Consider the following 26,642-nt stretch of genomic DNA (forward strand, 5'->3'; position numbering starts at 1 on the left):
GTCTATTGTTCTATACTGTGATGAAATATTATCAGGGATATATGAGACTTCAGAGTTATCATAGAATGTCAATAGCAACATGGAGAAATTTTTTCAGGGTAATTTTCCCCTTGATAGATATGCTCTACTATGGCAACATTCACCATTTAAATTGACACCTGCAAGCTCAATGCTTAATTAAAAGTGATGAGAGGCACATTATAAAAAATTATAAGGCTATATGTATCCACATTTGAAGAAAAATAATTCTTCAAGACTAGATTAAGTCCATATTGCAAATTCCTATTTACTTCTACTTAAAGTATTTTGGTGTAAGGGGCAACATCTTATTCATTTTTGTTTCTTCAGTGCCTCATAAATAGTATGCATATAGTACTTGTTGGATAAATAAATGAACTGAAATTTTACATATTTTTTATATATAGAGATAGATAGATATGCACCATACTTCTCATTGCTATTGCTTGGAAATATATAAACAAATTACATTATTACAATATTCTATCTAAAGTTTCCAAAAGCATAAATGACTCAGGGAATAGTTGTGAAGCATGTGAAGCATGCCAAACTGCAATTAGTATCTTCGAGGTGCTCTGGGCCCTGTATGTCTTGGCTACATTCCTAGATAACTGATGCCTATGTGCTCTATCATATCTTCCTTCCCCCATCCAAGGCTAACTTCACCCAAATGTGTCGGTCTGTGTGTGTGTGTGTGTGTGTGTGTGCATGCGAGTGCATGTTTGGACACATGCAGTATGCTGAGGATGATGGGTGGATATAATTATGTCTAATCAAGAGTGAGTTGGTAAATTTTATTCAATTAATTACTTATGTGAGTGTTTCAAGCTGAATATAATACGTTAGGTGCTGTAAGAAATTTAAAAAAATAGTGATCCATTATCCCTTATTTCTGGATCTCACATCTTAATAGGAGAGCTCCTAAAACAGCAAGTGTACAGACATATTAGTGGCTTATGTTAATTACCACCACATCTGTTTTTGTCTACTCAGCTCTTGCCTATAACTGAATCTCACTTTGTTGTCTAATCACTGCTTCCTTAGATGAGGACAGACTGTCTCACTCTGTTTCCTCTAGTGGGTTTCTCACAGCAGAACCAACACAAACCTACTATTTATGCTTCTTCTGTCAGTTCTTGGGGATACCAGAAAGATTTCAGACAGTAAAATGGCCATTGCTATCAAAATGTTTGAATCATAACAGTTAGGCAAATGCTAATTTCTTTGGAAATTATACATTCTCTTTTCAATTGTAAACACATTTTAAATTCAACAAAAGTGATAGATGTTTGCAAATCATATCACACCAGTGAAATAATCTATATATATTTTGGAAGTTTCTAATGTGAGACTGTTATAAAACTACCCTTCTGTATCAATTTGATTCAAATTCTGAAAATAATAGAGGCCCACTGAAGAAAAAATTTCCACAGTGCTTGAAATGCCAATTTCAAAAGAGCTGCAGAATTTCTCATACTGGGGCATGCCACTATTATTTTAATACAGGTGTTGTCCCACTAGTTATCTGCACATTTCTAAAAAAATGAAATAAAGACCAATCCTGTTCCCATATATAATGTATTTTCCTTTCTTCTCCACTCCTCAAAAAAGTATTTGTTGAACAGTAATTGTCCTGAGAATTGGACCTATTGTTATATAGATAAAATAATTTGAGAATAATATACAAATCCTATAGCCTCCAGCAGTTGCTTTTGATGTACAGTAGTTTGTTTTCCAACTCCTCCTTTGCCAATCCAGAAGAACCTAGAGTGTGAAATCTTTATTTTCTTCCTTTTGCTGTGGGACTACCTATAACCCCCATAAGGCTGAAGTCAGACCAGTGGAACATCTGTTAAAATGCAGATCAGGTTTTTCGTGCTCAAAGAAATGAGCAGTTTTAAAGTAAGCATTATCTCATCAGTATTCTGTACCATCATCTTAGTATGAAGGAGAAAAATACAACAATATACCTGTGAAGAAGAGAAGATAAAAGACCATGACTCAGAAGGGGGAAAATTGCTTCTTAATTGAGCTTAAATGTAAGAAAAGAGAGAAAAATAATCCCATAGCTTTCTCTTAGTGAGATATCTTTCATTCATTTGAAGTATATACATTTGTATGTCATCCAGTTTTAGTGTACCAGATGGAATATTTAGACGCAGAGAGAAGGCTTATGGGTGTTGTAGTCATGGAAGCTGAGTGCCAACTGTGAGACAGAACTGTCAAAGTTACTCAGAGAAACAGTGGTTAGGACTGCTTTGTGATAATTATATCCACCACCATGGTATCACTTGTAAGTCTAGACACACTGAAGTTATTTTGATTCCTTTCTTTTTTTCCTCCATGTAGATATCATTTTAAATCTGGAAGTTCTTTTATTTGTTTGTTTTTATAAGATTTTCTTCCTCTATGTACCATCTCTCAAAGTCAAATTCTCTCTCATATGTATTCAAACCCTAAACTATTAATTTGACTTAATCATCTTGTACTTAAGCTGCAGTTACAGTTTTTTAACTACTTGTTCTCCCTCCGGTTGCAATCAGTCAGTGACATAAGTGTTTGCTGTGAAGATGTTGTCTTCCTCAAACATTATTTTCATCATGCCATTTGCCAATTTAAGAACCTTCAAAAGTTTTGAATGGCATGACTAATCATGACAGGGAAAATATTATGTTTTAAACACTTAGAATACTTCATTCCTCTCCTGTTGAGAAAGGTTGATCTTAAGGAAAATCTTTAAATATTTTCCCCAGAGCTGATCACTGGCTGTAATTAGTGTAGAGTAGAGAAGGAGAAACAGGACTAACACAACCCATAAGAGTTTCTCATTGGTCGTCCAGAGAGGCCTGAAACCCCATTATCTTTTTGTCCCATCTCTCTCCATCATCTAACTCTGTCTTTGCCTGTGGACAACACACTTTTCAAATAGCTCTAAAAAGGAGGTAGGAAGTTGGAGCTTGATGACATATAAATACCATGAAGGAAAGGCACCTTCTAAACAAAGAGGCCCTGGAAGTAACCATCTGGGCATTTTTCTATGAGCATTAGTAGATATATCACCACTGTTAGAGATATTTAAAAATAATTTAGAACGTTTTGTTGTAGGATATATCATGTAATGCTCTTCCTTCCACACACAACTTGAGCTTGGTTCTTCCTGTCTGCTCAAGAAACTGTAATTTTCTTCACATTACTCTTCACACATTTGAAACTTGGTCTTACTTGTATTTCCCCTTGCTGGCAGCATGGCAGGAGATGGCATCCAGGCAGGGACTGAATGATAGCATAGCTGACTCAAAGAAACCCAGTAATACTCAGGCTATACTTGGAGATCCATCATCAGAAATTCTGAATCTCAGGTACAGTATCCAACTGCTCCTCTGATTAAATCATCATTGAGGAAAGCCAACAGTACAATATACCGTAATGACTAAGATGTTAGAGTTGTGACACAAGCATTTGGAGAATGACCTAACGGGAGCCCTCATGGTTCTTGGTATACAACTTTAAAGTCAGAAGTAAATTATGTTAATTACTCTTGAGATTGAAATTGAGAGGATGCATTCTTTTAAACTATATGTATAATGGGAAGCTAGGTGCATATTACAATATATGTGTTCAATAGATTAGGAAAATTTAAGAAACACCGTCCTGAAATTGGCACATAAATATAAATTCTTAGGGCAATGAGATTTTTCCTCTATTTAGAGAGAGATGTGGAAAATGTACTGATGCATTCAAGATACTTGCTAGGCTTCACAGTCTTGTCCTGTTCATCATACTACTCCTTTCACGTCAATGGGCACCAGATTTAGTGCATCTGCTCCTAGAAGAGAAAGTTGTAGGAGTGTAGAACCAAAAATGGAAGACAAATATTTGGGTCTGAGGTAGAAATTCTGAAGAAATGTTACTGGAGTCAATAAGGGCTAGGGAGGTTGAGTTAAGGAAAGCCTGGTAGGGAAACAGCAGAGATTAAATGACAGTACAGAAAGCCAAGAATTACTGCCTCTATTCTACTAGCACCTATAACTCAGTGGTTTTCAATTCTAACTGTATATCATAAAGCCTTGTCTGCTCTTTAAATAAAAAAAAAAATGCCTTGCCCCTACCCCAACATAATTAAATCAGAATTTATGGGGATGTTGCCTGGGTAACTTCATCAGTGTTTTTAAGTCTTCCAGATCTTTATTAATGTGCAACTGGGACTGAGAATCACTGACTAAACTTGAAAGATCATCTGGCAATGTTGAGAATTGGCTCAATTTGAATGAAACAGAGAACTACAGGTTCCTATGGAAAAAAGACGTGTTCTACCTATATGAGATACCAGAAATCTTAGTGGCCACATAACAAGGGGTTGAGGAGAACAGAACAAAGACGGAAGGGAAGTGGTGTAATCGGTCAAGCAATTTATTCACAAATGTCATTGAACGCACTTAGACTCAACCACAATTCTCTCTGTTGATAAAATTTTAGGAGAAAAATAAGAGAAGGACTCCCAGAAGGATACTTCTCTGTACCCAGAAGAGACTTCAGAGCAGAGGCCTCAGGGCAGATTTGAGGAGCTGAGAACAAGCCAAGTATGAATCATCCTTGAAGTCAGAGTTTTAATAAATTAGGTTTTAGGGCTAGGCATGGGCAGATCCCAAGTTCTAAATTAGAGAAACTATTCACCCGCAGGCATACTACCTTCTGGTTATATTGCTGAATAGGAAGTATTTTCAGTAAAAGAGAAATCCACAATCAATTTATTGCTATTATATAGCAATAAATAGGTAGCAAACTAATAAAAAGGTAGCAAACTACCTTTTTGTTAGAACACAATGTCCCTTCATTCAAGCCTTTCTTTTTTTTTCAGTTTTAGTAGTTTCTAAGCTATTTTGAATATTTTAATAATTTTGGAGATTCTTCCCTTTTCCCAATCTGTCTTTCCATGGCAGATTCATTAGATGTTTTTAATTCTGGCTTATCATTTGGCCTAACCTCTTAATTGACTTCTTTGTATGCCCACTTTTCACCTTGATGTTTATTCAGCATTTATGTTTTCAGTCTATGCATTTCTCATGAGAATAGCTTGGTGAGTTTTTTATTTTCAAATTCATTGCCCAAATCATCTTTAAACGGAATATACTGCCTCTTTCATGACAGTTCCGAGCTCACTGAGCGGCTGAGCATTGTGAGAGAGGACAAGGGAATAATTGAGATTGGTGTTAATTAAAAGTTGTGGCTTTCATCTAGCACCTCAGATTTTTCTTCACTGCCCCTAGCATTCCTCACTTTACTCCTTTATCAACTCTTCTGCAAGTCTGTCATTCCTTTTAATCACTTTGGCTATCAGAGTTACTCAAACTTCACTCGTTTTTGACAACTTTGAGAGTTTTCAGGAGTACTGGTCAGATCACTTACATTGGGATTTATCTGATTTTTCCTAATGATTCAACAGAAACCGTGGGTTTCTGGGGAGAAGAGTGTAGAAGGAAAATGCTCTTCTCATCACAACCTTTCAAAAGTACATGCTATCAAAATAAGACATCACTATTGTTGTTAATTTTGGTCACGTGGTGTTCATTGGGTTTCTTCATTGTTAATGTACTCATCTTTTCCCCTCTTTTCCACACTCTACTCAGAAGTCACTATGCACATCCCACCCATGAAGGGTGGGGAGTTATGCCCCACCTTCTTGAAGGAAGAGTATCTATATAAATTACTTGGAATTCTGCATGAAAGAGTTTGCAGTAAACCCCCCACCACCACCTTGATTAAAGTGTGATTGACAAATAAAAATTGTAAGTACTCGAGCTATACAATGTGATGATTTCATATACGTAAATATACATTGCCAAATGATTACCACAGTCAAGCTAATTAACACATCCATCACATCACATAATTATCTTTTTCTGTGGTGAGAACATTCAAGATCAACTCCCTTAGCAAAGTATAAATATAAATAATAATACAATATTATTAGCTATAGTCACCATGTTATACATGAAATCTCCAACACTTACTGCAGCAGCTTTTTAATTGGCATTCTTACATTCGCTCTTCACTATCCGTTCTGTGCTCCTTGCTTCCATACTATAGACACAGAGGTCATTTTGAAGCAGACATTCATTCTCTGTTTAAAACCTTTCAGTAGTCACCCACTGATGGAAATGTAAACTCTAAATCCTAAACTCAAGGTATAGAGCCGTGTACACAATATTATTCTCAACCAGTCAATTTCAACTTTGGTTCACATGGAATCATCAAGTTTCTTTGGTGCATGTAGATTCCTGATTTCTACTCTAGAGATCTCCAATCTATTAGTGAAATATGGCTTTGAAATATATTAGTACATATTACCTTTTTATTATTATAAAATATGTATTCTCACACAATTATTTTTATAAAAGCCATCATCCCAATAATTATATTTACTTATAATATTATTCATACATTTTCTGTTTTTTTTTTCAGTTGATTATTTGGAATCAGTGATTGCCTTTTGGTAATTCAGAAGTACTTGGGTACATGTTATAAGCATTTTAATTCCCTCTCATTTCTACATTTTCAGTAAAGTGTTTCCATGGTGCTGAAAAAATGTAATTACTTTATAATCAAGAAATGTATTTTAATGCTGTTACGGACCTCTAGAGCAATGAAAACTTCTAATCTAAAATATTCCCCAGATAAGCTATATTATGAAGTATCATCTGCATATGTTATTAATTTCTCTTCATAATCTCTAACCTCATTTGCCTATGCTAAATTATATTTATTATTGATTTGAATAATTATGGTAGAATATTCTCACATTAGTTTCTTAAAAGATGAGATAGAGATGAATTATGATTTATTTATATATAAAGAAACAATTTAACTAGGGGACATTATTTAATATTAGAAAAAGTATATTTAGTTATTCATTATATTTTGAAAACATTTTATTTCTATATTAGCTATTTTTAAATTCAAATCTAGCAAGTGCAAAGTATTCACAAATCAAGTTTCACTACAAAAACCATCTATTTTATACTGTTAGAGAGACCAATATTTTCTTGAGCCAAATATAAGTATTTAAAATTCAAAGTATATTAGGAATAAGATGTTATTTTGGATATAATTTGATAATGCTATAATTTTGTTTCTCTTTTTGGAAATTATTTTTGGTATTCCTGATTATTGAAGTAATATATTCGCATTGTCAAAATTTGAAAATTGAATAATGTAAGTTAGATAATTTGTCTTTAGAGCCATATCGTCCACATTTGCTGTTATGAAAAACTGTCCTTGAAGAAAACGTATTATCTAAGTATATAGTAGTGAAGTGTGTGTGTGTGTGTGTGTGTGTGTGTGTGTGTATAATCATAAAGTGAGGAAAGTTTCCAGAATCCAGAAGCCAAATATGAAAGAAAGCACAATAAGTGAGCCCAGAGTGGAGGAAGCAGATGTAGACTGCGTGAATCATGTCAAATCAGACCTCTGCACTAGATTCTGGAGTATCCTATAGAAGAATGTTGATGAAATGACTGTATGCTCCTGGTTTCTCTCCCCAGAAAGGTTCACATAGACATAGCTCTCAGGTGATTAGGTGAAAGCAGCAGATATATGGCAGGGTCTTTCAATTTAACAAAAGGCAAAGGACAGAAAGGAAATGAACCAAGCAAATCTGAGCTGGCAGACAAACTAGGTCCCGCATACAATAAACTTCAGTATTAAAGAAAATGATCTCATAATGAAAGTCTCTGATGTAGGAAAGAATATCAGATATCTAAACATAGGTTGATTGTATAAAATATATGATAAACTGTCTAATTTATGGTGCTAAAAAAGAAGGCAGGCCTGTAGTATTAGGAAATAGCTTTTAAGTATATAACACAAATATTTACAGATTATGAAGAAAATTTGCAATTCCATCATCAATAGTTAAGAATTTCACAAACTTCTATCAGGATAGATCATGCGGACAAAAATGTCAAGAAAGAAATTTAAGATTTTAGTATCACCAAACCACACACTTGATCTGATGGACAATATTCCTCCATAGAAAACAGACATCAGCTCAGAAGTCTCTTACCATCTTCTTATCGTACAGCTACATGTTCATCACCTTTGCTGTCAAGCTCTACCTCCTTTGTCTCAGGTGTCTCTCCCTTGTATCTAAACCAATTTTCCAACTGTACTCTGTATCCCATCTCATTCCTATACCTTTCTCAATAATACAAGGGAAGCCTTTAAAAGACAAAGCCAGGCTTTTAGAAAAAAGAGAGAACAAGAAATAGAATAGAAAAGGTAAATAGATTGCATGTTTCATATTAATTTTTATATCCACTGTTCATATTCCTATTAGTGCTTATTTTCTGAAACAATTCTCATGCTGGAACTAAATTATCCATTGAAAATAGCGAACACACAAGATTGAGCTCCTCCTGTAAAATTTGTTTCTGGTCTATTGCACATTTGCCAAAAGTTAGCTAAAAAGAATACTTTGCATGCTCTTGAGAAGGTCTCTAGCAAAAGAAGCAAATAGAGACAGGTCAACTTTAATTCACTGGCTTTCCATGTTGAATACTATTATTTTTAGAAAAAGTAAATAAAGATCCCATATTTTTCTTATCTTTAGGTAATTATTCTATTTAATCTTTTTTTGAAGTAAAAGATAAAAATATATAAATTTCATTTCTCAGCATAAGTTCCGTCAAGATCATGACATTTTTTTTTTTTTTTTTGAGACAGGGTGTTGCTACGTTGCCCAGGCTGGAGTGCAGTGCCACGATCATGGCTCACTGCAGCCTCAGTTTCCTAGGTTCAAGCAATCCTCTCACCTTAGCCCCTTGAATAGCTGGTATTACAGTCACATGCCACCCTGCCTGTCTAATTAAAAAAAAAAAATTTGTAGGGACAGAGTCTTACTATGTTGCCCAGGCTGGTCTTAAACTCCTGGCTTCAGGTGATCTTTCTTCCTCAGCCTCCCAAAGTGTTGGGATTATAGGCGTGAGCCACTGTGCCCAGCAAAGATCATGACATTTTTGTAAGTCATGATACCAGCCATTTAGTCCATCTTGTATGTATTCGAACTGAGAACTCAAAATTTTATACATGAAATTTCTGACCTTAGGCATTTTCTATAGTACAATGAACCATGGATTAAGATTCTAAAGGAAGGCAATTGGATTGTATGAATCAGTATTTCCAAAAATGTAAAATAATAGATAAATCAAGTCATTTATATTTGGCTTAAAGCCATACATTAATTAATTAATTAATCTAACCTTTATTAAATACTTACTGTTGCTAAGTACTGTTATAAGTACTGGAAATACATATTTAAATGAGAGCCAGTATAGATCAGTTATGTTTTGAGTTTGGCTATTGTAATGTATGTTTGAGACATAAATGTTTTAAAACACACAAATATCTATTCTCTCATGTATAAGAAGTCCAGGGAAAGGGTGATGCTGCAGCTACACAAAGTGATCATGTACTCTTGTTCCTTGTTTCTTTTCTCTGCCCAATGTGATTTTAATTTTTAGATTGATCTCATGGACCACGATGACCAAGATGCCGTAGCTTCAGTTATTACAATCTTGCTCCAAGGAGCAGAAAATCAGAGACAGAAGGAAATTTAAAAGGTACCCCATCTTTCAACACACATTTCCAGAAGTTCCGTATGGCACTTTCTACAAATCAATCACATAGCCATATGGCTTTGAAATGGTCTGCACTCCACAGGTTTCCAGCAGTCATTATCTCAATAAATAAAATCATAATTCTATTAATGAATAGATAAGGAAAAATGTATGTTGTATGATTGTAGGTGGTCTAGCCATCTTAATCTCACAGTTTCTTCCTGCCTTCAAATAAATAGATGAATAGATACTTAAATAAAGTTCAGTGGTAGGTATAGTATTTAGGAGTAGTTAGGTCTTTTCTTTTGTAGTGTGGGTCATAATAGATGGAGTGGTCAAGTTACATTGGAAAACCCATAAGCAGAATAACTTGCATATATTTTAATTAATGATGTTGGTTTCAAAAATCTCCAATATATTGCAGAAATTCCCCAAAGGGGATGAAGAAAGTAGACTAATAGTTTGGTATAAGTTATTTTACTTATACTATCTCATTTAATTCTCACACAACTCTATGAAGAAAGGGATATTATTTCAACTTCCCTGATAGGGATATGGTTTCAGAAATGGAAAGAAAAATACATATTCAGGACTACATTGCTAGTAATAAATATTAGTAGTATTGAAATCTAGATTTTTCTCTGAGATTCTATTATTTTTAATATACCTTAAGCTGTCAAAAGCCTCCAAATCCAAGATGCAGAACTGGAAAATAACCTTCTCAGCCTTTTTAAAATAATACAGTTAAAACTTATTTTTGAGGGATTCTCCTAATGGTATATCCTTTCATCCAACTAACACTCCAAGGGCTTGGATTTCAAATATCTCATCACATAAACATCATCCTTCCCTAAATCTGTTATCCCAATGTTTTTTGGCTTTCTAGTATCTCTTGAACAAACTTGCTGTGTTTTGAGAATTGCTTGCTTTAGGAGTTCTACCTCCCCTAGCTTTTTCTCTTCAATCTATAAATAGACATAGGCTAAGAAGTGCATGTTCTCACTCTCGCAGCTATGGCACAGGACCATAACTCAGTATTTCAACAATTGCACTTGCCTGGATGAAGCTTTATCTGGCAGTAATTCCCATGGGTAAGTACACTCTGTGTAGGGTCTATTCATTGGCAAGATGGCAAAATTGATTAGTGGATTTCTGGGAGTAATAGTGGTTGAAATTTTGACTGTGGTTATAGAGCTGATGGCAACGCATCAGAGTCTTGGTGGCAGTCACGCTGAGTTCCTGGCAGCTGAACGTAGTAGAGGTAGCAGTAGTCTCCGTCATGTTTTTCTCAAGCCAGTTCCTGGAGTGTTTTGGACCACTGTTCCTGAAACTTGAGTGTTGAACAAACTTTTTAGCAATTCTGTTAGTTTCTCAATATATTTCTGATCAACTTTTTGTATTATACAACCAAAGACTTATTGTAATGGAGAATTATGAATAATACATTTAATATCACAATTAGAGAAAAGCAAAATTGCTATAATGGAAAGGTAAATTTGCTGGAGAAAAAACACTGGGCCTGGAGTAGCATATTCAGTCTCTCACTAGTTTTGTAACTAGAAAAAGACATTTAGTTTTTTCTATTTAATCTATGAATAGGCATAATATTTATTAAGATTCCATCTTTCTAATTTTTTTCTCCCCAAAGAAGAGATTCGGTGAAATTGAGTAATGTATTGCTTAAGATCACAGAGGTCCATGATAGTGGTGGTTAAATCCTAGCTTTACACTCTGCCTTTGTGACCTTGACTCAATCACCTACACTCTCTCTGTCTCAGTTTCCTCATCTAGAAATTGCATAGTAATAGTACTTAGATGATAGGGTTCTTTGGAGGTTTAAATGAGTTATCCTGTCTACAAGCCTTAGACATTGTCTGGCACTGAGACCGCTTTGTTAAGTGATTATATGTTAGCTAAAATTGTTGTTGTTACTGTTTGTATGATGATATTGGTAGAACTTTATTAAAACACAAATTCTAGGGCCTCAAGATAGACCAACTATGTCAGAAACTCCAAGGTTTACACTTGCACATTTATATTTACAATAATTATATACACTGATTGATTCTGGAGCACAACTAGGGGTAAAAACTGCTGAACCATTAATATCTGGGGTCATTATTAATGCCAGCCAACTGACAGAATCTCTGTATTTTCACACCTTGGTTAAAACATGCATTAATATGTTAAGTTGAATAGGCAAAAATTTATGGTAATAATACAGAAACAGCATGATGTAATGAAAAGTACCCTAGAGGAAGTTCAAGAGACATTTTCTAGTTTCTGGCTCTCACACCAACTCACTTATTAAAATTGGACTCTTCACAGAATTTCTTAGTCCTTTAGTTTCCCAAACCAAAAACCAAGGAACGTTGTCTAGATGATCCATAATGTTTTTACATAGAGAAACATTGATAGTATTTAGGAGGATATATATCTATATATAGACACACACACATGAATACATACATGTGCATGCATGCACACCACCCCCATACCCACTATATATATATATATGGCTTCACTCTCTGACTTTGTGAACTTGGGCCAGTCACCTAAACACTCTCTCTCTGTTTCCTCATTGAGAAATTGCAGAGTAATTGTACTTACATGATGGAGTTCTTTGGAAGTTTAAATGAGTTATTCTGTCTAAAGGGCACTTAGCTAGGCAATGTCTAAGCCATTTAGACTATGTTTGTATATATATGTGTATATATATATGTATACGTGTATATATATATATGTGTATATATATGTATACGTGTATATATATATGTATATATGTGTGTATATACATGCACAAACACACACACACATATGTGCAGAGAACAGGATGGTTCAGGAATCAGAAAGACCTTACTGAACCATCGTTTAGTGCTTGACTTTGAGCAAGCATCTTAATCACCTCAGCCTCTCCCTTTGTAAAATGAAATCATGAGAAACTTAACTACAATAGTAAGTTAAGATACATAAAAAATAAGTAGGAGTTTTTAAATATTTGTGTTATTTAAATTTCACAATTTTATTATTGTTTGAATTAAAGTAGACCCCACACTGTATTTAATCATTTTTATATATCTAAATATTTAGACCTTGATGAAAATACAAAAAGAATGCATAGAAATAACAGAATTTCAGAGGAATCATGAGAAAACATATTGAAAATATATTTTACATCTTGAAAATGTATTTTAAATCTTGATATGTATAAAAAACCTTAACCAAAAATACATTGTAGTTGATGATTTGCAAATCTTTCTTTTCTGTTATGCATTGGGTGTTACTGAATACTTTCATCCTCTACCCAATATCTTTGTTTATTTTATGCCACTTTGGAAGTGATTTTTTTTTAAGAATGGATGATATGATGGCTAACACAAAAAAACACTGAAAGGTCAAAGGCAGTAAAGTATGTTTTTTTTTTCTAAGCAGAAATAAAAATGACTTTACCCTTCTGCAATGTTTCACTTTCATGCTTTTTATATTGGCTCAGTCAGGAAATACATCTCATTCACATTGATCATTATAGCACATGCCATCAGGATAGACATAGCAGACTGTTCAAAAATAAATCAGCTAGACACCAATGAACATCAAGAAGTAATACTCTCTGAGTTGCCTACAGTCTGTAACCCATATATTTATGTCAACTTGAAGGAAAATGTATAGACAATAAGTGAACATTAATGTAACAATGTTTGAGAAAAGAAAATGGTAACTATGGTTTTCATGTAAGAAATTCAATAGATGTTCATTTTTAAAGAAGATAATTTTTCTACTTAATGTCTATATCTGTTTATATACTATCATCTGTCCTCTGAGTATGAAATTAACAACTTTTTATTTATAAATATTCTTACCTATGGTATTTACATATAATGTTCTATAGAATGTTCACCACGAGCATTGTTGCCAAAATATTTTTAACTGGATAGCCTGAGTCCTTATACTTTTCAACTAGCTATTCTTGATTCCTGATATTTTATTATAATTAAAATATATTCTATGCTCTATTGTTAACTTGTTATTAATTTCTTTTTTTCAACCTTTCTTTTTATGATTCAATACTCTTTCTTCAAGCTCAAATGTTTCCAAATTAATGTAATTGGGGTTAACTTGATAAAACTATCTCTTTTTTCTCTGTAGGCATCTATTTTTTGTTAAGATTGCCTGCCTCTTGAAATAGGTAAGACAAATCTATAAAACATCAGATATTTCTGCAATAATCAGGGATTACTTGTTTTTGTTACATGCTTTCATAAAACATGAAATAATTATTTGACCAGAAATAATTATTTGTCCACTATAACTTCAGAACAAATAAATAAAAATATGAAAATGTTTACAAACTATAAATTCCCACACAAATAAATTATCATTTTTATAGCTGCTTTATCACATGATATTCTGGGGTATACACCTCTACATACATTTTTCATAATATTCCCAGTGGAGCACCTCTCTCTCCTCACTGCTTTACTAGATCTGTTGAAAGCAGGGACAAAATAGTTGATTTTATTTTCAAGTTGGAAAAATGTGGCTTAAAGAATCCATATAATAGAGAAGGCAAAAGGACTTAAATACTATTTGGTTTCTCATTTATTTCAAAGATATTTATCTTTTAATTAGAAAATGAAGAAATGATTATAATAACTGATTAAGTCTCAACAAATAAGAAAAGATAAGATTTTACCTGGCTCTGGGTAAAGAGAACATTCATTACCTTTAAATAACGACTACTTAGTATACTACAAGAATTTGTGTACTGAGGATATCCTGCCCCAACCTACACCCCTTGTCCTCCTGATTCACGCTAATTTTTCAAGACTCAGCCTATGTGTTATGTCTTCAGTGAAGCATTATTTCTCCTTCCTTTGCACTTACCCACCCTGTTCTTCATACCTATATCATCTATAGAATTTAACACACTAAAATTGCAATGTTGGATTTTTACAAAATCTTAAATTTTAAGTTACATGAGGGCAATAGTTGTGTTTTATTAATCTTAGCATCATTGCTGATAGCACAGTGGAAATCTCTTGAAAAATGTTTTTAAAATGAGTTAATCATAAAATGAATTTTATAAATATTTAAGAAATCATGAAAGATGCCAGAGGCACTGAAACATTTTCATCAGTTGCTTTCAAATCATGTTCTTCAGTGTCTTAGTGGTCCCTTAGCTGTTTCTGATGTGAGTGTAAGTAGGGAGCTGAGAGTCCAGCTGCTAACCTCTACTCTTTCTGCAAAATCCAGGTTTCCCCTTCCTTGACACATTGACCAGGGTGGCTTCGCCCATTTCTGATTTATATATTATGGTCTGCAAAACATTTTATTTTAAGAAATTAGTTTTTCACTAGAGAAATCAGATCTGAAGTTCCAGGTTAAGGTGATCAAATGACTCCATTCCAAAAACCGGTAATGTTATGTTCTATAACTGCGCTGTTTAGTATGGTAACCAATACCTACATATATCTACTTAAATTTAGATTAATTGCAATTAAATAAAATTTAAAATTCAGTTTTTTAGTCACGTTATCTCATTTTTTCATTTTACAGTGCTTTCATTTTTAATTATTATGAATACATAATAGCTGTACATATTTATGGGGTACACTGATATTTTGATACAAGCATAAAATGTGCAATGATCAAATCAGGATAATTGTGTTAGGAACATTTTAATTTCCCTCTTTTAGTTATTTTGAAATGTACAATAAATTATTGTTAACTCTAATTGCCCTACTGTGCTACCAGACACTAGGTCTTCTTCCTTCTAGTTAACTGTATTTTGTTAGCTAATCATCAGCTCCCTATCTCCACCTCAAGGCCTGGCTGGCTTCACCATTCAAGTGCACAATAACTGCACAAGTATAGTATCATTTTGAACACCACACAACATAATATTTCCATCATCACAAAGTTCTGTTGGACAGCTATTTTTTTCTAAAACAAGTTAACTCTAACACCAATGATGGTAAAATCTTAGAATAATTTGAGAGAGGAAACAAGGGTAAATTATTAAGAACGTACATGAGTTTGATTTTTCAGATTCTACACCATATGTAAAATTATGCAGCATTTTTCTTTCTGTACTCGGCATATTTCATTTAGCATAATGTCTTCCAGGTTAATCCACATTGTTGCAAATAGTATGATTTCTTTCTTTTTCTCTTTCTTTCTTTCTTTCTTTTTTTGTCTTCTGTTTTTTAACAGCTGAATAATATTTTATTGTGGCGAATAGTAGAGTGGTTACTAGAGGTTGGGAGGCAGGGGATATGAGAGACGCTAGTTAAAGGTACAACTTTTAGTTAAAGAATTAATAAATTCAGGAGACCTAATAGTATAGTAACTATAGTTAATTAATAATAATGTATACTTGAGAATAAGGCTTATCTTCTCTGATCTATTCTAAGATAATAGTTTAGGAGTGTTCTACCACACACACAGTGTGGTAACTCTGTGAGGTGATAGATCTATGTTAACTAGTTCGATTGTGGTAATCATTTTACAATGTATATATATCAAAACATCTTGTTGTACATCTTAAATATTTTTACGTTTTGTTTGTCAATCATCTCAGTAAAGCTGGAAACAAAAGTGCATAAAATGCTCAGTTGACTTCTGTTAAGAGACCTGTTCCATGTGATTTTTTCCAATGGTTTTTAACTTATTTTGTAAGATAGAAGAATAGCAGACTAAAAGTGAGAAACCTGGAGGGAGAGTCCGTTTCTTGTTATATCTATAATATGTAAACCATATATCTATAACATGTAAATCAAACAACATATATGAAACACAGGTAAAACTTATATAGTATAATATCTATCTCTATCAGTCTTGGTAATAACAATTACATGATAATGATTAAGTGATAGGAATGATAATGAATGCTTAAAGTATTAACGTTATAGATTATTTTAAATGCCTTTTTTATAACTCTAATTCCCGAATTGCTCATATAGCTGCTTTCCCAACAGGGCAAACGTTCGACTTCCACACTGAGACACGAATTACAAACAAAAAGTGGCATACTGAAGTGAATAGGAGCAGAGACTTTGGGGCTCAAATGTCAAGAGTCTGAATCCTGGCTTCAGAACATGGACTGTGGCTTTCTGTCTCAATAGGGTCAATAGGGTCATTTGTCCCACCTTGATCTATCTTTCTTAATCAACTATATTTCCATTGAATTTTTGCTGTTATACAAAACCAAACATGTTTCTCTGTCACTGGAGAAGCTATTTTTATAAACCTGCAGAGTTTCGGACAACAAACTAATATATCCTGGTCTTGGTATTTCCTAGAATGATGTCCAAATTTCATCTCCGATTAAATAATTTTTAACTTTTGAAACCATTACTTCTATCTTTAGTATTGCAGTCCAATTGTGAAAAATCCAATAAATTCATTTTTCCCATATCTCTCCTCTAGCATGTATTTGTGTGGATTTCCGATGAAATACACTTTCAATTCATTTAATGTATTGGATATATACCTTTGAAAGGATCAGAACAAAAACCATTATGGGATGCCTATAAAAGAAATCATTTTAAACTAGCCTCATATCTGTTTTGCAAGGAGTGTATATAAAGTAACAACTATAGAAACAATATCTAAGATGTAATTTCTCCATCATGGCTTTTTCAAAATTTTTCATAGTATCTTTGTGTAAAATCTCAAGAAATGTGCGCTGAGTTCAGTGAAAGGTTTTAAGTTTGTTAAGTAAGCACGCTAAAGGAGTGCCAATTAAGTAATTTAGTGGAATAGTTTTTTGTATAATGAAAGGTTGTACTTTAAAGACTCTTTCCCAAACTGCATTATATAACACATAAATGGATATGAAATCAGGAAGTTGAGAGTTACCCTCTGATACCCAACATCATAGGGCTTTCACCTTCATTTAGTTTTTTTTTTTTGGGGGGGGGTGGTGAACTTAGATAGTTTTCTTATTAAATCTACAAATACAAACATTACTGGATTGGAAGAGTTAATGAATGATAGAATCGAGGTTTAAAAAGTATCAAAATCTAAGAAGTGCAATCTACAGAAATAAAAGTTAAGACATGCATTCGTGTTCATAAAATTCACTACAAAAGAATAGTTAAGAAACATAAAGTCAAATACTGCATTTTCTCACTTATAACTGAAAGCAAAATAATGTACATACTTGGAATTGAGTGTGGAATAACAGATATTGGAGACTTGGAAAAGGGGAGAGTGGAAGAGGGATGAAGGCTGAGAAATTACTTAATGAGTACAATGTACATTATTCATGCGGTTGCACTGAAAGTCCAGACTTCAGCACTAAGCAATATATCCGTGTAACAAAGCTGAATTTGTACTCTTTACATTTATTTATTTATTTATTTATTCACTTTTTAAAAGTAAGAGGGGGCTCTCTTTCTACAGCTATTTGTGTAGTTATACCTCAGGAAATTTGATAACTATGAAAACATTGTGTAAAATATTAAAGTAATTTATTAATTCATTAATAGTAGTACACTAGAAACATGCTATTGTAGTCTGCATTGATGAGATGTACTGAGCTCAGTTTCTGAGTTCTTATTTTGGGAAAGCATTGAAAATATGTAAGATTACTCTAAAGAGTTTGGTAGGAGCAGAGTAATATCATAAAAAGAAAAGTTGATAAACTTATGTTTAGTGCTGAGAAGAGAAGCCATGGCCATAGACCTGTCTGTACACACTTGAAAGACTGCCTTGGTTGTTTTCATTTGTTTATCTACCACCCATTAGCCAAATTTAGACCAAACGTGAGAGACTTATATGGAAATACATATGCCTGAGTATAAGAGTTATCTTTCCTACACTCAGGATTGGCTAAAAATATAAATAACATCTCAATTCCCCGTTCATGAAGATGCCCAAGGTAATTAAGGATGTTGAAGGAGATAATCTTTATCGGATGAAATGCATCACTAAATGCTAAATTAGGGTACAGAACGACCCAGAAGAAAACCTGTACACTGTAACACCTCAAGACCACATGAATCATGTCTGTATTTGGCAGCTGAATTAAAACTTTAAGCCATAATTAAATTACTGTTGTAAGATAATAAGGATGGCAATGCTACAGACTGTCAGAAAGTGTAAAATATAGTAGGGCAAAATAAGGGTGCTAACTCTTGCTGAATGTTAGTCTGAAGTACTGGTGCTAGGCATCTGATACATTGGATCTCGTGTGACCAGTGTAAATCGTCAAAAGCAAAACCAAAAACCTCTCAAATCAACTATGCTGTTTACATGAAGATATACTAGATAAATCATCAGGAAGAGTAATAATTAAAATGGCCTCTAAAAACTTGTATAAAATATATAGCAGATAAAAGAAAGGTAAATTATAAAATCCAAAGTGAGTCCCCTCCCTGATGTTTCAAGTATACGATGATTTTAACATAACCTCTCTTGATGCCTACCACATTGCATTCTTATTCAGCTTTTCTGTTAGGAGTCATAAGTTTCTAATGTTGTGTGTTCTCTCTAATAGGATCAAATGGTCTATGAAAAGATTATTGACTTGTATTTGTATTATAGTTACTAATTCTGTTTCTACTATCTTATTAGTAATCAGCAAGTACTCATAACTTGTGCTTCTTTGGTATATAACGTTCTCTCTCCTGTCTTTAGCTCCCTATCTGTAAACTTATAGGGCTAGGCTGGCTGGCTTTTAAGTACAGTATATTTACCTTCTGAAATTATTTGATTCTTTACCACCAAAGTCCAAACAGAACCTACTTTCTCAGGGGAGTTTTGATGACAGATGGCCTCTACTTTTTATCTACTATTTGCAACATCAGAGAGGCGTATGCTAGTCTCTCTTCATCCTGCTATGCATAGGAATCATAGCTTTTCATAGGTACTTACCAGAAAGCCTTTAGTCAGGAATTCTTCAGTTTTGCTTTCCAAGAATTCAATAAATCTGAAATCCACAGGAAAAAAAATGGCCCTTTTCAACTCAGCTTTTGCTTTTTAGCTTTTGCTGGAGCTAAATAAATAAAACTCAAAGGTTAACACAGTAGCCTGGGTACTACCCTGGCTTGATGGCAGTTTTGCCTTATCAGAAAGTACTCAGAATGAGTTTCCCACATGATTGCATTACGTTTTCAATTTCCCACCTGTTTCGTAGGACATGTGTAAAATACATTTTGCTTCTGCTATCTCCAGTTTTAACATTTTCCCATTTCCTATGTTTAAGCTCATAGAATTTTAAAGTAGCCAATCCTTTTTCTTAATGAATATTTTAAAATAATTTGAATATTCAAATATAGCAAAATAGTTGAAAGAAAAGTTTTTTTTAACATAAAAACAAGAACATGTTTCACAGACTTCACACTTGTTCCTTTTTTTACTTGCTGTAGTCTAAAATGACTTTTGGGCATAGACATAAACCTAGCTACCAGCTGTCCAAATTTCCTCTCCTAAATTGCCTAAATTGAGCCGTTGTTTGTTGTCATGAGGCTAACTTCTGATAATATTTAGTATTCTGCAGCAGTAATTTTCTAAGTATTTTCTGAAGAGATTAGAAGTTAGTGTAACATTGAAAAAATCTAATATGCCCCAAGAAGTAATTGTATACATATTGGTCTAAGTTCAATTAAGAGATAGAAACCTCACCACAATTTCAACAGAAGAAGCTTAATATAAAGAATTATTAAACGATGCTAGGTGTGAAGAAAAATAGTTTACTTAACAGGCTTGAAATGACTATTCTTAGAAAGGATTGGTTCCAAGGTTGGACCTTGTCTGGTTTCTGGAAATTTGGATTCTAGAAGGGTTTCAACCATTCCCTGATAAAAAATGGCTCACAGTGCCTAACCTGTTTATGAAAATTATCTGTTTAATGTGGAACGCCTGTTTTCTTTCAGGAGTCTAGAATTTTGGTATATACTAGGTAAGAGGGTGCCTATGTGACCACCCTCCAATAAAAGCCCTGGCCGCTGCATCTCTAATGATCTCCATTAATAGATAATCCCTCACGTATAGTTGTCAGTATTTGATGCTGAAAAAATTGAGTTCTTTGGGACTTGACTTGGAGAAGACTCTTGTTACCTGGAACCTCGTTCAATACAACTTTTCCTTTGGCAGATTTTTCTTTGTACCCTTTCCCTGTAATAAATTATAGCCATGAATAAGAATACATGCTGAGACTTGTTAGTCTTAGCCAATTATGGAAAATGGGGATGGAACTAAGGACCACTGACATACAAGGCTACTATACAAATATAAAGATAACTATGAAGGATGCTTTAAGGTAGAGAGAAAGTCACTCAGAAAGGACAAATTGAGAAGGGAGTTCCCATTCCAAGGCCTTGGTGAAGAAGATATAGTTGTAACCCAATGAGTGGCAAAAAATTTTACTTTGTTGCCCAGGCTAGATCTGGTCCATAGTCACTTTGCAAGCAGGAAACAGCCTTCCACAGCAAAGGCAAGACATATTTGTGCGCAGGCAAACAGGGAAGTCAGTGAGCCACCACCTGTAGGAGGTTTGGAGCTCTTAGTCTGCATTGGGAAGGCCACATGAAGCAACTCTGTGGGTCATAGTCAAGCTGAAGCTGGTGTGTAGGCACACAGATGGGGTCCAGGCACTGCAGGCACATGTCTTAGATCATGCAATGTCTGCATAAGGAGGGCCATGACAAGGTGTTGTCAGGGTCAGGGCCAAGGAAGCAAGGTCACTGAGGGATTTGCAGTTTGGGGGAATTCCCTTCCACCCTCCTCACTGACACACATTGATGACATTCTATGTAGCAGGAGCAAGGCAGAGCAAAAGTAGCAGTTTGGATCCGGGAAGATAAGCTCCCTCTCCTTCTTGCAGTGCCCTTCCAGCACCTTCCAGTGACAAAATATATATCCATTGTAAAGGAGAAATGCTTAGAGAGTGCAGTTCATGATCTCAAATCAGATATTTAAGGGTACATTTGGATGTGAGAAAAAATGAATTGATGATAACTGGCTGGCACATTTAAGGAAAGCATGTAAGAGACTACCAAACAATCTCCTTCTCTTTTGAGTATTTTCAATTGCCAGAATATAAATCAAACCAAATGTTACTATAGTTATTCCATTCCTTTCAAATAAGTAAAAATAAAGTATATTTATATTTTTTCTTAGCTCCAGGTATAAGAAAGACCTTAGTATATACCTCTGTGAAAGTTCTCACCGTTTTCCCAACCATAATAGGTCTTTGACTTGTTCTTGTATTTTTTAATGGTAAATAAAACTGCAGAGTAATGAATATACAGGTAATTTAAATTCTAGGATTGTCAGAATGCTAGTCTTTCCTTGATTTTCTGTCTATAGTAAGCTAGCACTGAGTGAATATATAGTAACACAACTAATTTGGGATAAATTGAAAAAAGTGCCACTTAATTTTTAATATGTATTTTGCTTGTTTACTATTCATATTTTACTCAATCTGAGCAATACAATTAGATTCCAGTATTCTTTTCCTTCATTTTGTTCTCCCAGGCTACACTAAATATTTAAATTAGTAAAGTGTTATTGATTTTCTGTTATTTTATCATGAATATGTTCCTGGTCTTATTAGGTCGGTGAATTTATTTCTTAATGGAACTTACATTTTCAACTTAAATTACTTTGTAGTACAACCTAATGTCCCATGCAATGAGGTTATACCTGTATTTGTGTCAAATCTAATTATGAAGCCTTGATTTGTGTAATGTGAAAGAAATTATTTTCACTTTCTCTACCATGCAAACAGATCAATTTTCTCATTAGCCATTTCCATCAGTTCTGATTGCTTTAAGCTCACGGTTTTCATATTACTTTGTTTCCTAGACAGATTTGGTCCTTACTTCATGTGTGAAGAGGTTGACTACATTTTAGGATATTTTATTTATGTTGAGAAATGAGCTAATGAGCTATGTAAGTCAATAATCATTATTTTTTCATTATCTTTTATATTGTGTCATGATAGCCTTTCTACAGTTTCTAATACATATGTGCTTATTTCTTTTTTCCTTTTTCTTTATGTCATCAGAATTTAGAAAAGTACAAATAAGGAGATAAACTGCAAAGTAGGTGACAGTAGAAGATGAGGAAGTGGGAGGTATAATTCATTTTTGGAGCAAAGCTTTGGATAAAAGACTCTAGGGATACTTATTTAGGCTCTATGCTCTGAAAAAAGGAGTTATGTGGTGGTGCATAATTTTCCCACAGATCTTTTGTTCTTTGATGTGTTTGATGCACAAATAAAAATGTGAGTTGAAAGTTTGCAGAGTGGAGTTTGAATGTTTACAAAGGGGGCTGTAAAATGAATATGCTGATGTGTGTGAAGTCAAACATGCAGTAGATAATGGGAACTATTAGGAAGATAGGCTCAGAAAAGGAGTTTTTAGAATGCCAATGCCTTTGTGAATGCCAGGTTTTGTTTATTGTCTGTATATAACAACCATTCACCAAGTGCATATTCAAAGCATTTTCTAATAAAATGTTCTCTAATAGGAAGGTTGATTCTGTTTGATCAGTAAAAAAATTGAAGTAATATTTACATGATGATACAAAATAGAAGTGGAAGTCTGGTGGCCTCCTGCTTTATAGTTTGAATCTTCAAGACAGTGGTACTCAAGATAGTACCAAAATACATCTTACCTTCTTTGTAGTTTCATGATAATGACGTGTAATTTTCATCTAATTTTTTTTCTTAGTCTCTCTTTTTGTGTATATATAGAATTTGTATAACCCAGACTTCAAAAATTTGAAGGATAAGGACAAAATATTTCCTGTTTAAAGTTCCCCATGTAACTTTCAGAATTGCAGTTCTCCACTCTCCTTCAAGAAAACACTTCAGTTTCCCAGTGAAGAATCAGGATCATGGTAAGATCATAAATTATTTTTGCTGACACAGATATATATCTGAGGACAGCATAGCATAGTATGCAGTAATGTTTCACAAATATTTTTCCATGAAAAAGCAAATGAGTAAAAAAAAAAGAGTGAATGATTTTACTATTTCCACCTAACTCAGGTGGTATGGTTGATAAATGACGATGTTCCACTTTTCCAGAGCTTGACTTTCAGAAACAAATCTAAATTTAAATAAAAACAAGTCTAAATTTTTACTGTGACTTAGTTACTGCTGTCAGATAGCCTTCAGAACCTAGACTCATGCCTATTAAGGCCCAACTGTGACTTGGGCAAGACTTTCCTACTCCACTGGAGGAAGTCAAAAACCTATCTTGGGCTTCAGGCAGATGCAGGAGATGGAGAAACAGACTATTGACTTTATTGACACTGGATTGTCTTTTGGACCAAAGAAGGTCTCATCTTTATCTGGAGTAGATAACCAAGTATGGAGCCTTGGATCCCAAAGTTCGTCTAGGACACTGAGATATATTTTAGTCTCATCAGAGGTATAGGGTTGTATTTAGAGTGATCATGTCATTTGTTATTCAAACCAAGACTACCGACAATGGAAGTGGCACTGTTGATAGATACTGGAAAATAGGTGAAAACCAGGACCCTTGCATAGGGATGCATAGCGATGGATCTCCTGAATAGGTACCATAAATAGGGATCTGTGGTAACACCATTCATGGTAAAACTTTTCCTCTGTTTCAAATTTCTCACAGGCTCTATTGTGAAAGTAATAACAACTTCACTCTTTTTAAGATTATTTATTTCACTTCAACAGGGCCAGGAAGTTATTGACTTCTGATAACATGGTTCTGTTTCTGTTTCAAACAAAGTTTGCATAACGATCAATAGATTCTTTTGTTTTATTCTCTTTGTACAGGCTTTAATAAGCTTTGTCTCTTTGGTTCACACAATTTTCCCAAATCTCTAGAGCTAAGCACTCTAAATAGTTATTGTTAGTGAAACACATTATGTATATTATACATTGGCATTGTAATTAAACTTTCCCTCCTATTCAAAGTACTATTTTCTTTCGTTTGTATGGGAGAGGGAGGTTGTCTTACAGTGTTTTTTGTATTTTTCACTGGAAGACCTCTCTTCCAAATATTATATTTCTCCCCCACCATGACGGATGTTTCTCTTCATTCCACTCATGTATATGAAGGACAGATGCATGCCAATTCCACCTTGGTGAGACTGTGCCATACAAACAGGGCTTCAGGGAAAAGATAGTAGTGTTATCAGAGTATGGCTCAGTCTCTTTCATGGGCTCATAAATTTCTTCCCATTACAATACAACAACACAAAACTTCAGGGTGGTGTTAGCTTTTACTGAAAATTTAGAATAAACAAAAATGAATTAGAGTGTATTTTTAAGACATATATCTGATTTATTACCCCTTATCTACACTTGGAAAAAGTCAGTTGCCACCTATTGGAGCTCAGTCAAATTTAGACAGGAAACTTCCTTGTGTTCATTTTTAGTGAGGTATGTATGTGTTGGGACAATGCAAGGTGGAGAGAGGCAGGAGACACTGGACATAAAACAAAGATGAAAGAAAGGTAGAAAAGATATATCCTTTGGTTAAGAGTTAATGCATAAACTATTAATGTTAAAGGGTGTAACCCTATGCTAAAACACCTATACATAACAAATTTGTGTGTTTCTCCTCCTCTTTGGAAGGCATATCAAATACCAGCAGATCAAAATGATAAAATAAACAGGGTGGTCTTTTTTGTACAAAATTGCCTTGGAGTTATGTATTCATAAGGGTTGTCTTGAAAAACTGAACCAGTAGGGTCTATGTATATCTGTATATATCTATGTCCATCTATATCTATATCTTTATCTATATATCTATATCTATAATGAGTGTTAGTTCACACTCTCATGGACCCTGAGATGCCCCACAATATTCTTTCTGCAAGCCAGAGGCCTAGGGAAGTAGTTCTTGTTCATGTCCTTAGGCCCAAGAACCAGGAGTGTTAATGTTGAAGGAAAAAAGAAGAATGTTCACGCTCAAGAAGAGAGAACAAGTTCACCCTTCCTCTGCCTTTTGTTCAACTGGGACCCTCAACAGACTGGGTGATGCCCGTCCTCTCTGGTGAGAGCCATCTTTTTTACTCATTCTACTGATACACCCAGAAATAATAATTTTCTAGCTATCTGAGCCTCCCTTAGTTCAGTCAAATTGACACATAAAATTAACCAGTATAGGTTACCACTGAGGTATATAATTGTTATAACTCCAGAGAAATCACAAAATTAAACTGAATCCCTGTTGCCCATGGCATGTATAAAACATTTACCACTTTACCTAATTTCATTTTTCCACCAGGAAGTGAATACTGTGAGACTAGAAGGCACTTACGTATTAGAAGATGTAAAGATTCCAGGTGACCACAATGTGGATATTCTAAATGCAAGAAATATAATTGCTAATTTAATTATTTGAGTTTGAATATTTTTATTACAATGGTCCGTCTGGGTGGAATATATGTAGAAGGTGATCCATGTGGCCTTTGCTTTCTAGTCTATAGTTTCTGAAATTTGTGTAAAACATGTTATATTACCTCACTAGGAATGGTATATGTGGTTCTTACTTCATAGATCCCTGATAAGCAAACACCTGTGGCCAAATGAGTGTGGTGTAAGCAGCAAATTTGGGTGACAAGACTTCCCTGGTCTGGATGGAGGCAACTATGGATACCTAATTCCATTGGTAATGACAGGATGGACACCTATTGACAAATAAGGAATGGCGTGTTGAGCATTAGGGAACTTGAAACTTGTAATCCTTATTGGAGTGTAAAATTTAACAACTATTCTTCCGGGCTTCCTAGTAGTTGAGTCATTTTTTTTTTTTTTTTAATCAAGACTCAAACTTAAATGAGGTCTAGAGTTAAAATACCCTTCATTTTAACTGAGGGAAAATACCTATTTACTAACAGAAACAAAACACTATGACACTCTGTTTTGTAAATCCTTTTGTGACCTCCTACTTAAAGGGCACATTTATTTGCCCTTCCTCAAGTTTTCAGGTGAAGGACTCATCATTTCAGCAGTATTGCTGACCTCAGTTTGCTTTCTCTCTCCTTCCGTTTAAGGGAGGAAGATTG

The 26,642-nt window shown here is 34.2% G+C and overlaps 1 long non-coding RNA gene across 1 annotated transcript in view; it reads left to right on the top strand.

Moving 5' to 3' along the window:
• LOC104006916 (uncharacterized) overlaps window positions 1–17,048 on the top strand; it is a 123,137-nt gene extending 106,089 nt beyond the window's left edge. The window contains exons 2-5 of the long non-coding RNA XR_680901.4: window positions 9,537–9,635; window positions 10,644–10,723; window positions 13,779–13,818; window positions 16,610–17,048. This is a non-coding gene — a long non-coding RNA (uncharacterized LOC104006916). The remainder of the gene's footprint in view (window positions 1–9,536; window positions 9,636–10,643; window positions 10,724–13,778; window positions 13,819–16,609) is intronic.
• Window positions 17,049–26,642: the final 9,594 nt, after the last annotated feature.

The sequence above is a fragment of the Pan troglodytes genome, chromosome 5 (assembly GCF_028858775.2).
Source record: "Pan troglodytes isolate AG18354 chromosome 5, NHGRI_mPanTro3-v2.0_pri, whole genome shotgun sequence".
Classification (NCBI taxonomy): domain Eukaryota; kingdom Metazoa; phylum Chordata; class Mammalia; order Primates; family Hominidae; genus Pan; species Pan troglodytes.